Source organism: Ovis canadensis, chromosome 1 (assembly GCF_042477335.2).
Source record: "Ovis canadensis isolate MfBH-ARS-UI-01 breed Bighorn chromosome 1, ARS-UI_OviCan_v2, whole genome shotgun sequence".
NCBI lineage: Eukaryota > Metazoa > Chordata > Mammalia > Artiodactyla > Bovidae > Ovis > Ovis canadensis.
In genome coordinates, this window is record NC_091245.1 from 3,784,857 (window position 1) to 3,799,853 (window position 14,997).

General features: G+C 46.1%; 1 long non-coding RNA gene and 1 pseudogene across 2 annotated transcripts; one reads left to right on the plus strand and one right to left on the minus strand.

The window, feature by feature from the left end:
* Positions 1-3,303: 3,303 nt before the first annotated feature.
* Positions 3,304-3,658, plus strand: LOC138432665 (non-histone chromosomal protein HMG-14 pseudogene; annotated as a pseudogene).
* Positions 3,659-3,685: 27 nt separating this feature from the next.
* LOC138415027 (uncharacterized) lies at positions 3,686-14,970 on the minus strand. 2 transcript variants are annotated; one of them, XR_011247052.1, is made up of 4 exons: positions 14,459-14,970; positions 12,932-13,276; positions 5,314-5,430; positions 3,686-4,928 (listed from the first exon to the last, which is right to left on the minus strand). It is a non-coding gene; the product is annotated as an uncharacterized lncRNA (long non-coding RNA). The 2 variants fall into 2 exon arrangements; XR_011247061.1 differs by having other exon boundaries at positions 3,699-4,928; positions 5,314-5,405.
* Between the last annotated feature and the right edge of the window lie 27 nt (positions 14,971-14,997).

The window sequence follows — 14,997 nt, forward strand, 5'->3', positions numbered from 1 at the left end:
TTTATTTCATGGCTGCAGTCACCATCTGCTGTGATTTTGGAGCCTAAAAATAGTCTCTCACTGTTTCCGCATCTATTTGTCATGAAGGGATGGGACCAAATGCCATGATCTTAGTTTTCTGAATGTTGTTTTAAGCCAACATCTTCACTCCACTTTCACTTTCATCAAGAGGCTCTTTAGTTCTTTTTTGCTTTCTGCCATAAAGGTGGTGTCATCTGCATATCCGAGGTTATTGATATTTTTCCCAGCAATCTTGATTCCAGCTTGTGCTTCATCCAGCCCAGCATTTCACATTATGTACTCTGCATATAAGTTAAATAAGCAGGGTGACAATATACAGCCCTGATGTACTTTTTTCCTGATTTGGAACCAGTCTGTTGTTCCATGTCCAGTTCTAACTGTTGCTTCTTGATCTGTATACAGATTTCTCAGGAGGAAGGTCAGGTGGTCTGGTATTCCCATCCTGTTAAGAATTTTCCAGTTTGTTGTGATCTACACAGTCAAGGCTATGGTTTTTCCAGTGGTCACATTATGGATGTGAGAGTTGGACTATAAAGAAAGCTGAGTGCTAAAGAATTGATGCTTTGAACTGTGGTGTCGGAGAAGAGTCTTAAGAGTCCCTTAGACTGCAAGGAGATCCAACCAGTCCATCCTAAAGGAGATCAGTCCTGGGTGTTCACTGGAGGGACTGTTGTTGAAGCTGAAACTCCAATCGTTTGGCCACCTTATGTGAAGAGCTGACTCATTTGAAAAGACCCTGATGCTGGGAAAGATTGAGGGCAAGAGGAGAAGGGGACAACAGAGAATGAGATGGTTGGATGGCATCACCAGCTTGATGAACATGGGTTTGGGTGAACTCCAGGAATTGGTGATGGACAGGGGGGCCTGGCGTGCTGTGGTTCATGGGGTTGCAAAGAGTTGGACATGACTGAGCGAATGAGCTGAACTGAACTGACAGTCAAGGGCTTTGGCATAGTCAATAAAGCAGAAGTAGATGGTCTTCTGGAACTCTCTTGCTCTTTTGATGATCCAACAGAAGTTGGCAATTTGATCTCTGGTTCCTCGGCCTTTTCTAAACCCAGTTTGAACATCTGGTAGTTCTCGGTTCGTGTACTGTTGAAGCCTGGCTTGGAGAATTTTGAGCATTACTTTGCTAGCATGTGAGATGCGTGCAGTTGTGCAGTCGTCTGAACATTCTTTGGCATTGCCTTTCTTTGGGAATACACAATAGAGAAAAGGTAGAGACAATTCATGTGCCTCAATAGACGAATGTTAAACAAAATGTAGATTTATACAAGAGGAAACTAGCAAAACAAAAAAAAAATAATGAAGTTCTAATACATTCTATAACAAGGATGAATCTTAGAAACGTTTTGCTAGGTGAAATAAGCCAAACACAAAAGAACTAATGATTTATGATTCCATTTATATGAGTACCTAGAGCAGGCAAATCCACAGAAACAGTAGAATTGGGTTACCAGGGGTGGGGGGAAGGGAGGGATAAGGAGATGTCATTTAATGGGTGCAGAGCTTCTGTTTGGGATAGTGGAAAGTTCTGGAAACAGATAATGATGGTGGCACAATATTGTGAATGTGCTGAACGCCGCTGAATTGTACACTTAAAGATGGCTGAAATCACGCTTTCCTGCACTCCCACTGCAGGGACCCGAGTCAGTCCCACATGCCACATGATGCGGCAAGAAAGGAAGGAAGGAAGGAAGGAAATGGCTGAGATGGTAAATCTATGATGTATGGTGGTGGTTGGTGGTTTAGTTGCTCAGTCGTGTCCAACTCTTGCAATCCCATGGACTGTAGCCCACCAGGCTCCTCTGTCTATGGGATTCTCCAGGCGAGAATACTGAAGTGATTTGCCATTTCCTTCTCCAGGGGATATTTCTGACCCTGGGATCAAACCCAGGTCTCCTGCATTACAGGCAGATTCTTTACTGACTGAGCTACACGGGAAGCTCCTTAAGCTCTGTTATGTATCATTTCAGTTCAGTTCAGTTCAGTAGCTCAGTTCTGTCTGACTCTTTGAGACCCCATGGACCACAGCACATCAGGCCTCCCTGTCCATCACCAACGTCTGGAGTTTATCCAAACTCATGTCCATTGAGTTGGTGATGCCATCAAACCATCTCATCCCCTGTCGTCCCCTTCTCCTCCTGCCCTCTATCTTTCCCAGCATCAGGGTCTTTTCAAATGAGTCAGCTCTTCACATCAGGTGGCCAAAGTACTGGAGCTTCAGCTTCAGCATCCGTCCTTGCAATGAACACTCAGGACTGATCTCCTTTAGGATGGACTGGTTGGATCTCCTTGCAGTCCAAGGGACTCTCAACAATCTTCTCCAACACCACAGTTCAAAAGCATCAATTCTTCGATGCTCAGCTTTCTTTATAGTCCAACTCTCACATCCATACGTGACTACTGGGAAAACCATAGCCTTGATAAGACAGACAAAATCGACTGAAGAGTTATTGACAAAGATGAACATAAATATGCCCTGTGACCCAGTAATTCTATCTCCGTGGGTATCGCGATGGAAAGAAGTACCGTGTGCAGCAAAAGACGTGAAGAGCAGTGTTCAAAGCAGCACTCTCAGCGACAGCCCTAGACTGGCTAGAGCCCAGCTCTTCCTCAGCGTGAGGATGTGCCAGTGAGTGGTGGTACCTCCAGACAAAGCAGTGCTGTACAGCGATGAGCAGGACTAAGCTACAACTAGTAAGAGTGCAGGCGAATCTCATCAACCAACGTTGAGCCTGAGAAGCCAGGGGTGGAGGAGCGTGGACTCTGTGATGCCGCTTATGTAACTCCAGACCCAGGTGAGAGAAAACTGTGGTGCAGCCTGAATTTTGGCTGTGATTGGAAGTGGCTCTGGATTAAGAGTACATGAAATGTTCTGGTTTTTGATCAGGGCCTGGGTTAATGGGCATATTTATTTTGTGGCTCAGATGGTAAAGAATCTGCCTGCAATGTGGGAGACCTGGGTTTGATCCCTGGGTTGGGAAGATCCCCTGGAGAAGGGAACTGCTACCCACTCCAGTATTCTGGCCTGGAGAATTCCATGGACAGAGGAGCCTGGCGGCCTACAGTCCATGGGGTCGGTCGCAGAGTCGGACGTGACTGAGCGGCTTTCACTTTCACTTTGTGAAAATCCATCAAGCTGTACACATATGATTTGTGTACTTGAAGTATGGTTTTACTTCAGTAAAAAGTCTCCTTAAAAAAACCCACACGGTCTCCCACCGCCCCCGCCGCGGGGCCCAGCAGCTCCGGCGGGTGGGAGGAGGTCAGGCTACTCAGCTTTGCGAAGGCTCTCGGCGCGCCGCGGCCCTCAGGTACCCGGCTCTCGCCCGCCCCGTCTCCACGATGCCCAAGAGGAAGGTCAGCTCCGCCGAGGGGGCGGCGAAGGAGCCCAAGAGGAGATCGGCGAGGTTGTCAGCTAAACCGGCTCCTGCAAAAGTGGAAACGAAGCCAAAAAAGGCGGCGGGAAAGGATAAATCTTCAGACAAAAGGGAGAAGAGGAGCAAAGGGAAAACAGGCGGAAGTGGCCAACCAGGAGACTAAAGACTTACTTGCAGAAAATGGAGAGACTAAAAACGGGGAGAGCCCAGCCTCTGACGAAGCAGAAGAGAGAGAAGCCAAGTCTGATCAATAACCACACACGAGTCCTGTCGGTGGTCCGTTTCCCTTCTTGTGCAATCCAGAGGAATATTTTTATCAACTATTTTGCAAATGCAAGTTTTTTAGTAGCTCTAGAAACATTTTTAAAAAGGAGGGAATCCCGCCTCATCCCATTTTTTAAGTGTAAATGCTTTAAGAGGTGAAATCATTTGCTGGTTGTTTATTTTTTGGTACAACCAGAACAGTGGGATACTGGATACGGGAGGCTTTGATTGTCTTGGGTGTCAGCTTAACATTCCATAGATGGGGGGTAGCTTTTATATCCTATAATACAAAAGCATACCAAATGGCAGTTTAGAGTCACTTGTGCGTTTAATGTCTTGAACACTTTAAATTACTTCTCTTCCCGTATTGTTTTGGGAGAATTATTTCCTACAGCAGACCACTTTCCGATCGTGGCTCTCCTGGTCAGAATTTCGTGCGCTATACTGTAACACCTTTGGCCGCGGTAGTCCCGTTTTCCTAGTAACTTGGTTAACGTGCTGTGAACGACCGACAGTTTGGGTATGTAGTGTATATGATACTGAATAGTGAATCAGTGGGACTGATGACGTAACACCATATCAACATTTGAAGATATTGGTACTTGATATCCTGTTAAGGAAAGTTTGCTCCGAATTCTAAGCTGGAAAGTCCCTGGAATAACTGTTAAGAATCACAGCTACATGGCATTTCAGATTTCTGGTACGTATGTGAAGAATTGTGTGCAGACTGAAATGTCTGTGTAGTGATCCTCCAAACAGCCAACAAAATCTCAGCTATAAAAGAGAGGAAAACCCACACAATGAGCAAAATACGCGACTAACGAGGCCTACTGTTTAGCGCAGGGACGGCTTCGCAGTACTCCGTGAAGACCTGTCAGTCAGTTCGGTCACTCAGTCGTCTCCGACTCTTTACGACCCCATGAACTGCAGCACGACAGGCCTCCCTGTCCATCATCAGCTCCCAGAGTTTGCTCAAACTTACGTCCATTGAATCAGGGATGCCATCCAACCATCTCATCCTCTGTCACCCGCTTCTCCCACCTTCAATCTTTCCCAGCATCAGGGTCTTTTCAAATGAGTCAGTTCTTTGCATCAGGTGGCCAAAGTATTGGAGTTTCAGCTTCAGCATCAGTTCTTCCAGTGAATACTCAGGACAGATTTCCTTTAGGATGGAGTGGTTGGATCTCCTTGCAGTCCAAGGGACTATCAAGTCTTCCCCAACACCACAGTTCAAAAGCATCAGTTCTTTGGCATAATGACCTATATGGGAAAAGAATCTTAAAAAGTGGATGTATGTACATGTATGACTGATTCACTTTGCTAGACAGAAACTAATACAATACAGTAAATCAATTATACTCCAAAAAAAATTGTTTAAACCCACAGAAATTTAATTACTCAAAATAGCAGAAAATTATGTACCCAATGGAGATAAAGTAGTAAAGACCTTTTTTATATAAGAAGTAAATAATGATGAGCTATTTCTTTTTTTTTTTCAGCTATTTCTCATAGTATTAAGTGAACAGAGGATGAAAGTTTCATGGTAAATCTATTTTTCTAGTTAAAAAATTTCAGAAAATGTTGATCAAGTCTCATTTATGGAAAGTCAAATTATATTCACAAACATAAAATTGCTATTGCTCACCTAAATGCCCACGATGAGGGTCTTGCAATTGGAAGACTTAGAGCCAGGAGGGCAATGGACTGAGTCATGTTTTCAAAGATTTCTCTCCTTTTCTGGAAAATTAGGAGGGCAAGGAGTCTAAGAGAAAGAAGACAATCTCATTCATCTAGGAAAGAAATAGCAGGGCTTGGTGTGTGTGATCATGGTGGCAGAAATGGGATATCCAAGCTTTCCAAGGAGGACAGGCGAGACCTTCCACTGAACTGGACACGGGGGTGAAAGAAGGCAGGAATTGAGGGTGACACCTAGGTTTCCGTAGGATCCTCTGGGTGGACGGTGAGGTGCAAAGATTGGAGAGGACAAGTTTCGGGGAAAAGAGCAGGAGTTGTATTTGGAAGGTGTTTAATCCAAGATGTTTGTTAGCCATCCAGGTGGGGATGGTGAGCAGACGGCTGGGGACATATGTATGTATGCATATGAGTCCCGAGAAGAGGTCCGGACTAGAGTCCTGCATGGACAGGTCATCAGAATATTGGGATCTTTAAAGCCGCAGAACAAATGAAGATGACTTCAGAAGACAGGAAACGGAAGCGAAGAGAGGGCCAGGCCCTTGGGCACCCCAACATTGAGATCAAGAGAAGCCAATAAGTTGAATCTGAGAAAAGGAGGGGTCGCAGAGTGGGCCACATTTCCTGTCTAACGTGGAGTAGTGGGATTACAAGGCCTCCAGGGCTCCTTCTGCCCTAATAACAGGGGTTTATAGTTCTGAATGGCTACAGATTGAAGATGGCGCGGGGGTTGGGGAGAGCGGGTAGGTAGAGGCAGGAGAGGCTGCACCCACCCATCACCTTGTGGGAGGCTGAGATTTTGCTAATGGTAAAAATGTCTATGACTCCCCCATGGAGCTTCACGCACCCTCTTGGCATTCAGGACCCTTATGAAGTGATCCCAAGTTAACTGTCCCACCTGCCAACCCAAGTCCTCTCTACCCCTTGTGGAGGCCTAGCTGCCCTACACCCATGCCTTCCAGCTCTGCCCTTTGCCCACAGGGAATTTATTTTGGCATCTTAACATCACAGCCAGTTTTCAAAGAAGACTTTCCACTCTGGCTAGTGGGTGCAGGAACTATTCCTGGCCCTGTGTGAACTGCAGGAACGCAGCAAGAATCATTGCACAACTGTTATTCAGGCTGGTTTTGTGCACTGTGAGAAAGGACTGGAAGAGCAAAGAACACAAGACAAATGTCTGCTGTCTTCTGTGGCCGTGGGGAACGGTAATAGCAGCTTTTCCTTCCTGGTTGCTCCTTCTTCAGCCTTAGGTAGATTTCTCACACAACTGCTACTTGGCTCTCACCTGGACTCAAGGGACACCTTCTGCAGCCCCATCCATCGCCAATATGACTTTCCCCATGAAGCTGTGAGAGGCGGGCAGGCACGTGGTGTTCTCAGTTCTCTACCCCTCTCCCACTTTGCTTTGTGCCGGCACATGGGACCTTAGTTCCTTGACCAGGAACCGAACCCACATCCTCTTTTTACTCAATGAATTAATTAACTTGGTTGCATCGGGTCTTAGGTCTCAGCGTACAAGATCTTCACCACACCGTCTTTCATTGGGGCACACGGCCACTCTAGTTGCTGTGTGTGGGCTTAGTCACCCCACAGCATGTGGGATCTTAGTTATCCAACCAGGGGTTGCAAGGTGGAATCTTATTAGGCACTGGATGACCAGGGAGGTCCCTCTCCCCCTTTCTTAAAGGACACGTTTCACAATAAAAATAGCACTGCCAATTAAATTCGCACAGTGTGAGAGATTTTCTGACACTTACTCAAATTTCCCCAAACCAGAGTTGCTATAAAATTCCTTTCCACATTGCCACAGAAAACAGAACAGTTATTTGTCATTTTCTTCCTTTTCCAGTCCTTTCTCACAGTGCACAAAGCAAGGCTGAATAACAAGGTTGTTCAGTTATCGTTGTGACCTCCTGTGGACCCCAAACAGGGCAGTTTATGACAACCTCTTCATTTGTGCTTGGCCTGCTCCTGCTTGCTTCAGACCTGTCACTCAGGTGCAGTTGGAACTTCCAGTATTTTCCCTGGAAATCTCCTATGCCAGAGCCATCACGTTCACTGGGCACAGGTTTCTATTTCCTACATTATTGCAGGAAACAGTTTTGCTAAGTTTCCATCAGTGTCTAGCAGTGATTTCCCTCCATCTTCCAGCATTTCGCCCACTCTGAGCATCATCCACAGCCTGTGGCCCATCAGGGTTCCACCAAGAGTCTTCTCAGCTCCTCCCAGGTGCCTGCTGCCCAGTCCCAGGACAGTATTGTGCATTTTGGGTTTTGGTGTATTAACACCCCACTCTGGGTACGAAATTGCTCTTCATGCCACTACTGTTGTGTAACGAGTCACCCCAAACTTAGCAGCTTAAACAAACTTACTTTGCTGGAGAGGGTGTGGAGAAAAGGAACCTCCCTACACTGTTGCTGGAGATGTAAATCGGTGCAGCCACTATGGAAAACAGAATGGAAGTTCCTTTAAAAACTAAAGATCGAACTACCATATGATCCAGCATTCCCACTGCTGGGCATACATCTGGAAAATATGAAAACTCTATTTAAAAAAGAGACATGCATCCCAGCATTCACAACAGCACTATTTATAACAGCTGAGATATGGAAACAACCCAAGGGCCCATCAATGGATGATCTGCTTAAAAAGATGTGGTTTATATACATGATGGAATATTACTAGGCCATAAAAAAGAATGACATATCGCCATTTGCAGATGGACTCAGAGAGTATTATACTTGGTGCGTGCGTGTGTGCTTAGTCGCTCAGTCCTGTCTGACTGTGACCCCAGGGACTGTAGCCCACCAGGCTCCTCTGTCCATGGGATTCTCCAGGCAAGAACACTGGAGTGGCTTGTCATGCCCTCCTCCAGGAGATCTTCCCAGCCCAGGGATCAAACTCGCATCTCCGGTGTCTCCTGCATGGGCAGGCGGGTTCTTTACCACTAGCGACACTTGGAAGACCCATTATACTTAGTGAATTAACTCAAATGACTTACTTTCTTAGCGAAGAAAGACAAATATTAAATGATATCACTTATATGTAGAGCCTAAAAAATAATACATATGAATCTATATACAAAACAGAAACAGACTCACAGATGTAGAAAACAAACATGGTTACCAAAGGGGAAAGGAAGAGGGGAGGGATAAATTAGCAGTATGGGATTAGTTTGTATCTACAAACTACTATACATAAGATAGATAAGAAACATGGATTTACTGCATAACAGGGAGTTAACTGAGTGTCCTGTAATAACCCATAATGGAAAATAATCTGAAAACTCTATTTATATGTGTTCAAACTACCACACCACTGCATTCATTTCACATGCTAGCAAGGTAATGCTCAAAACTTGAAGTTAGGCTTCAACAATATGTGAACTGCGAACTTCCCCATGTACAAGCTGAATTTAGAAAAGGCAGAGGAACCAGAGATCAAACTGCCAACAGCTACTGGATCATAGAAAAAGCAAAGGAATTCCAGAAAAACATCTACTTCTGTGTCAACTACACTAAAGCCTTTGGCTGTGTGGATCACAACAAACTGGAAAATTCTTCATGAGATGAGAATACCAGACCACTTTACCTGCCTCCTGATAAACCTGTATGCAGGTGAAGAAGCAACAGAACAGGACATGGAAAAATGGATGGATTCCAAATTGGGAAAGGAGTACATCAAGGCTGTATATTGTCACCCTGCTTATTTAACTTATTTGCAAAGTACATCATGTGAAATGCCGGGCTGGATGAAGCTCAAGATGGAATCAACACTGCCGGGAGAAATGTCAATAACCTCGGATATGCAGATGACATCACCCTTATGGGAGAAAGCTAAGAGGAACTAAACAGCTTCTTGATGACGGTGAAAGAGGAGAGTGAAAAAGCTGGCTTAAAACTCAACATTCAAAAAACTAAGATCATGGCATAAGGTCCCATCACTTCATGGGAAATAGTTGGGGAAAAAATGGAAACAGTAACAGACTTTATTTTCTTGGGCTCCAAAATCACTGCAGATGGTGACTGCAGCCATGAAATTAAAAGATGCTTGCTCCTTGGAAGAAAAGGTATGACCAACCTAGACAGCATATTAAAAAGCAGAGACATCACTTGGCCAACAAAGTTCTGTAGTCAAAGCTATGGTTTTTCCAGTAGTCATGTACAGATGTGAGAGTTGGACCATAAAGAAAGCTGAGTGCCAAAGGATTGATGCTTTCGAATTGTGGTGCTGGAGAAGACTCTTGAGAGTCCCTTGGACTGCAAGGAGATCCAACCAGACAATCCTAAAGGAGATCAATCCTGAATACTCATTGGAAGGACTGATGTTGAAGCTGAAGCTCCAGTACTTTGGCCACCTGATGTGAAGAGCTGAATCATTTGAAAAGACCCTGATGCTGGGAAAGATGGAGGGCAGGAGGAGAAAAGGGCAACAGAGGATGAGATGGTTGGATGGCATCATGGACTCCAACAGACATGAGTTTGAGCAAACTCTGGGAGATACTGAAGGGCAGGGAAGCCTGGCGTGCTATAGTCCATGGGGTCACAAAGAGACACAACTGAGTGAACAACAACAAATACATATATACATATATATATGAAACTGAATCACTTAGTAAAGGGAAACTAATGCATTATTGTCGAATCAATAATACTTCACTTTAAAAAAAGAAACCTTATTTAGCTTGTGATTTTGTGGGTCAGAATTCATAAAGGGCTTAGTCAGGCAGTCCTTGCTCAGGGTCTCTCGCAAGGTTGTAGTCAGATGTTGGCTGGGGCTCAGAATCCCAGTGTGAGGGTTCCCCTGGGATGGATGTCCAAGATGACTCGCTGAACTTGGCTGGCAGTCACTGATGGCTGTTGCCCATGCCAGCTCATCAGGGGCGTCGTTGAACGCAGTGCTTACGTGTGCGGCTTTTCCAGCCAAGCAGCCTCAGAGTAGCTGGACTTCTTACTTGGTGTCTGACTTCCCCGAGAGCAAGCATTTCAGAGACGCAGGCAAAAGTTGTGTGGTCTTTTATGACCTGAACTTGGAAAACATGTAATGGTGCATCGTCCACTCTCTCTGTTGGTCAAAGTAGTCACAGCTCACCCAGGTTGGAGGGGAGGAGGCTCAGAGCCTACATCTTGATGGGAGAAGTGGCAGAATCCTATTTAGAGGAACACAGGGAACGGGCCATAGGACTGGGAAAGGGCAGTTTTCATTCCAATCCCAAAGAAAGGCAATGCCAAAGAATGCTCAAACTACCAAACAATTGCACTCATCTCACATGCTAGTAAAGTAATGCTCAAAATTCTCCAAGCCAGGCTTCAGCAATACGTGAACCGTGAACTCCCTGATGTTCAAGCTGGTTTTAGAAAAGGCAGAGGAACCAGAAATCAAATTGCCAACATCCGCTGGATCGTGGAAAAAGAGAGTTCCAGAAAAACATCTATTTCTGCTTTACTGACTATGCCAAAGCCTCTGACTGTGTGGATCACAATCAACTGTGGAAAATTCTGAAAGAGATGGGAATACCAGACCACCTGACCTGCCTCTTGAGAAATCTGTATGCAGGTCAGGAAGCAACAGTTAGAACTGGACATGGAACAACAGACTGGTTCCAGATAGGAAAAGGAGTCCGTCAAGGCTGTATATTGTCACCCTGCTTATTTAACTTATATGAAGAGTACATCATGAGAAACGCTGGACTGGAGGAAACACAAGCTGGAATCAAGATTGCCGGGAGAAATATCAGTAACCTCCGATATGCAGATGACACCACCCTTACGGCAGAAAGTGAAGAGGAACTAAAAAGCCTCCTGATGAAAGTGAAAGTGGAGAGTGAAAAAGTTGGCTTAAAGCTCAACATTCAGAAAACGAAGATCATGGCATCTGGTCCCATCACTTCATGGGAAATAGATGGGGAAACAGTGGAAACAGTGTCAGACTTTATTTTTGGGGGCTCCAAAATTACTGCAGATGGTGACTGCAGCCATGAAATTAAAAGACGCTTACTCCTTGGAAGAAAAGTTATGACCAACCTAGATAGTATATTCAAAAGCAGAGACATAACTTTGCCGACTAAGGTCTGTCTAGTCAAGGCTATGATTTTTCCTGTGGTCATGTATGGATGTGAGAGTTGCACTGTGAAGAAAGCTGAGCACCGAAGAATTGATGCATTTGAACTGTGGTGTTGGAGAAGACTCTTGAGAGTCCCTTGATTTCTGGTTTGCAAGGAGATCCAACCAGTCCATTCTGAAGGAGATCAGCCCTGGGATTTCTTTGGAAGGAATGATTCTAAAGCTGAAACTCCAGTACTTTGGCCACCTCATGTGAAGAGTTGAGTCACTGGAAAAGACTCTGATGCTGGGAGGGATTGGGGGCAGGAGGAGAAGGGGACGACCGAGGATGAGATGGCTGGATGGCATCACTGACTCGATCGGCGTGAGTCTGAGTGAGCTCCGGGAGCTGGTGATGGACAGGGAGGCCTGGCGTGCTGCGATTCATGGGGTCGCAGAGTCGGACACGACTGAGCGACTGAACTGAACTGAACTGAGGGAACTGGAAAAGCTGCGACAAACTCTGGAAAATAGCATCTGCTGCTTAGGCAGCTGAACGCGTCCAGGACATCAGGCACCTTTCTTATTGCTAGGCAGTTTAAGGTCTCAAAATCAGAAATTAAGCATCTTTTTCTAAGAGCAAAACTGAACTTCGTTTGCGTCGTCCTAAGTGAGTGCACAGGAGGCCGCACTTTTGGCTCCAAAATTCCCACCACTCTGGAGGTAGGAAGGCTTGTATCAGAAACCCTGAGCATCAAAAACGGACATATTGGACTTCCCTAGCTGGCCATTGGCTAAGACTCTGTGATCCCATTGCAGGGGACCTGGTTTTCACCCCTGGTCAGGGAACTAGATTCCACGAGCTGCAACTAAAGACACTGCATGCTGCGAAGGATGATCGACGATCCCACGTGCCACAGCTAAGACCCGGGGCAGCCAAATAAATAAGATGCTTCTTAAAAAATAAAATAAATAAATTACACTCCTTTAAAAAAACAGAGACCTTAATCCATCCATTCATTTGTCCATGTGATCATTCCTTCATCGAGCCAGAGTATCTACTGTTTGCCAGGTGCTGGGGGTACGGTAATGTGCAAAACTAAGCATAGTTCCTGGCCCCTACAGCTTACATTCTGATAGAAGATGCAGTCACTAAGGACAAAATGACAGAAATAACTGCAAAATGGCAACCATGACAAAACCCACTGAGGAGAGGTGCCAAGTGGGGGTTGTACTTAGGACACCCAAGAAAGGTTTTCCTGAGTAACTGATGACCAAAGTTTGAGGAATAAATCAGATTTCCCAGAAGCAGGGGGAACAGAAGAAGATTCCAAGCCAAAGGACCCACATGAGAAAATGTGCTGGGACAAGACAGAGAAAGATGAGTTGAGGAAAGGCCTGAAGTGGAAGCCAGAAAGGAGGCTGTGATGTGGTGACACAGGCTTGGTGGGCATGGGGGTCAGGGGATAAAACTGGTAGGATTTGGTGATGGAGGATGTATTTGTTATCCACTGCTGTGTAACAAATTACCACAGATTTAGTAGCTTAAAACCACATCCACTTGTTATTGCAGTTTTCATGGGTCAGGAGTCCTCTGCAAGGCTGCAACTGAGGTATTGGCCTGGACTGGAGTCTCATCTGAGGCTTGACTAGGAAGGACCCACTTCCATGCTCATGTAGCCGTTTGCAGCACTCATTTCTTCACGTGCTCTTGAAGGCCTCCTTTTCTGCCAGCTGGAAGCCGCCCTCCATTCCTTGCTGTGGCCCTCTTCATACTGCAGCTCACAATTTCAGCTAGCACATATTGAGTTTGAGCAACTTTTGAGACATCCCTGAGATATCACATGAGGGATATATGAACATGTGGATCTGGAGCTGGTGGGAAACACAAATGAACAAACCATGTTTAGGTAACTGGAAATTCAAGCCATGTGTGGATGAGACTTGCTCAAGGAGAGAGTGTGGGGTGAGGAGGACCCAGGATCAAGTATGAAAGAGTTCCCTCAACGAATAACCAGGCAGAAGAAGTGGGCCTGCAAAGCAGACAGGGAACACTTTCAAACAAAAGAGAGTGACATGTCCCACAAACGAAACGGAAAGAGAGGCTAACGGCGACTGAGGACTAAAAAACTCAGTTCCCTTTAGCATCACAGTGTGAATTCACTGATGAGCTGAGCAGGAGGTGTTTGGAGAAGTGATGAAGTGAAGCAAGGTCGGGGTGGGTGGAAAGTGGAAGAGATGAGGAGATGGGGCTTTGTTATTCCCTTAGAGCGCACCTGCAGGGAGGAGGCGGTTCACCTGCTTAAGGGAGAGCAAAGAGCCCGAGGGTTTCAAACAGAAGCGCAGATGTGCAGCATGAAGGCTTGCTGGGCCAACAATGTCCTTAGCCAGGGATCACCAGAAATCAGTAATCTGTAGTCCACGGAGCTGAGCTGGTGCTTCATCCCAGCGAGGGAGACCATCACCATGGGAAACCGCAGTAAAGGGATGTGTAGGTATACCCTTGGACCGTAAAGGCAAAATGCCCAAGAATTGATGCCTTTGAACTGTGGTGCTGGAGAAGACTCCTAAAAAACCCCTGGACAGCAAGATCAAAACAGTCGATCTTAAGGGAGGTCAACCCTGAATATTCACTGGAAGGACTGATGCTGAAGCTCTAGTATTTTGCTCATCTGGTGTGAAAAGCCAACTCATTGGAAAAGACCCTGATGCTGGCAAAGATTGAGGGCAGGAGGAGAAGAGGGCGTCACAGGATGAGATGGCTGGAGGGCATCACCAATGCAAGGACCGTGACCTTGGGCAAACTCCAGGATATGGTGAGGGACCAGGAGGCCTGGTGTGCTGCAGCCCATGGGGTCACAGTCGGACACAACTGGGCGACTGCACAGCAACTACTGATATTTACATTTCAGTTGTGTTAGTTGATGTGGGGAAAACGTTTAAGGAAGCCAGTCCACTCCGGATTGGATGTCAGGAAAAGGAAGCAATTCCTTGAGCAGATGTCTTCATAGATCGCATCACAAAGAGAAGAAGACTAGAGAAAAGTTAAACCTGTACCTGGTAAAGAATGAGCAGTCACTCTGACTGGCTGAGACAGTAGGAGGTTTGGTCATTTTCGTGGCTTGGGCAATGTTCTTCTCCTGTCTGTGTTCAGACAAGTATGGAGGGGCCTCGTTTTTGCCGTGGATCTAACATCAGAGCTCGATGTCTACGTTTCATGGAACTCTGCATATTCAGTAGAACACAGAGACCAGCTGTGTGTGCCAGGCCAGCTCCCCGATGTCACCACCATGGTCGCTCGTTTTCCCCTCTTCCCCACGTGTCCGGATGGGAGCGGACAAGTCCAGAGATGCCTCCTCTCCACCTTGCATCTCAAGGGCTCGCTCCAACAAGATTCTGCTCCTCAACCTCAAATTGACCAGGGATGGCGGGACGGAACCTGCCCTTGAGAGCAGACTTGTTTCTCTGGAAAGGGTCTTCTCGGAATCCAACGCCTATGCCCAGAGAAAACTGGAGGATCCCAGGCCAGGCGTGCGCGGAGAACATGGCGCCGTCCTCCTCACGTCAGCAAGCCAGGCGGGTTACCAGCTCCCTCT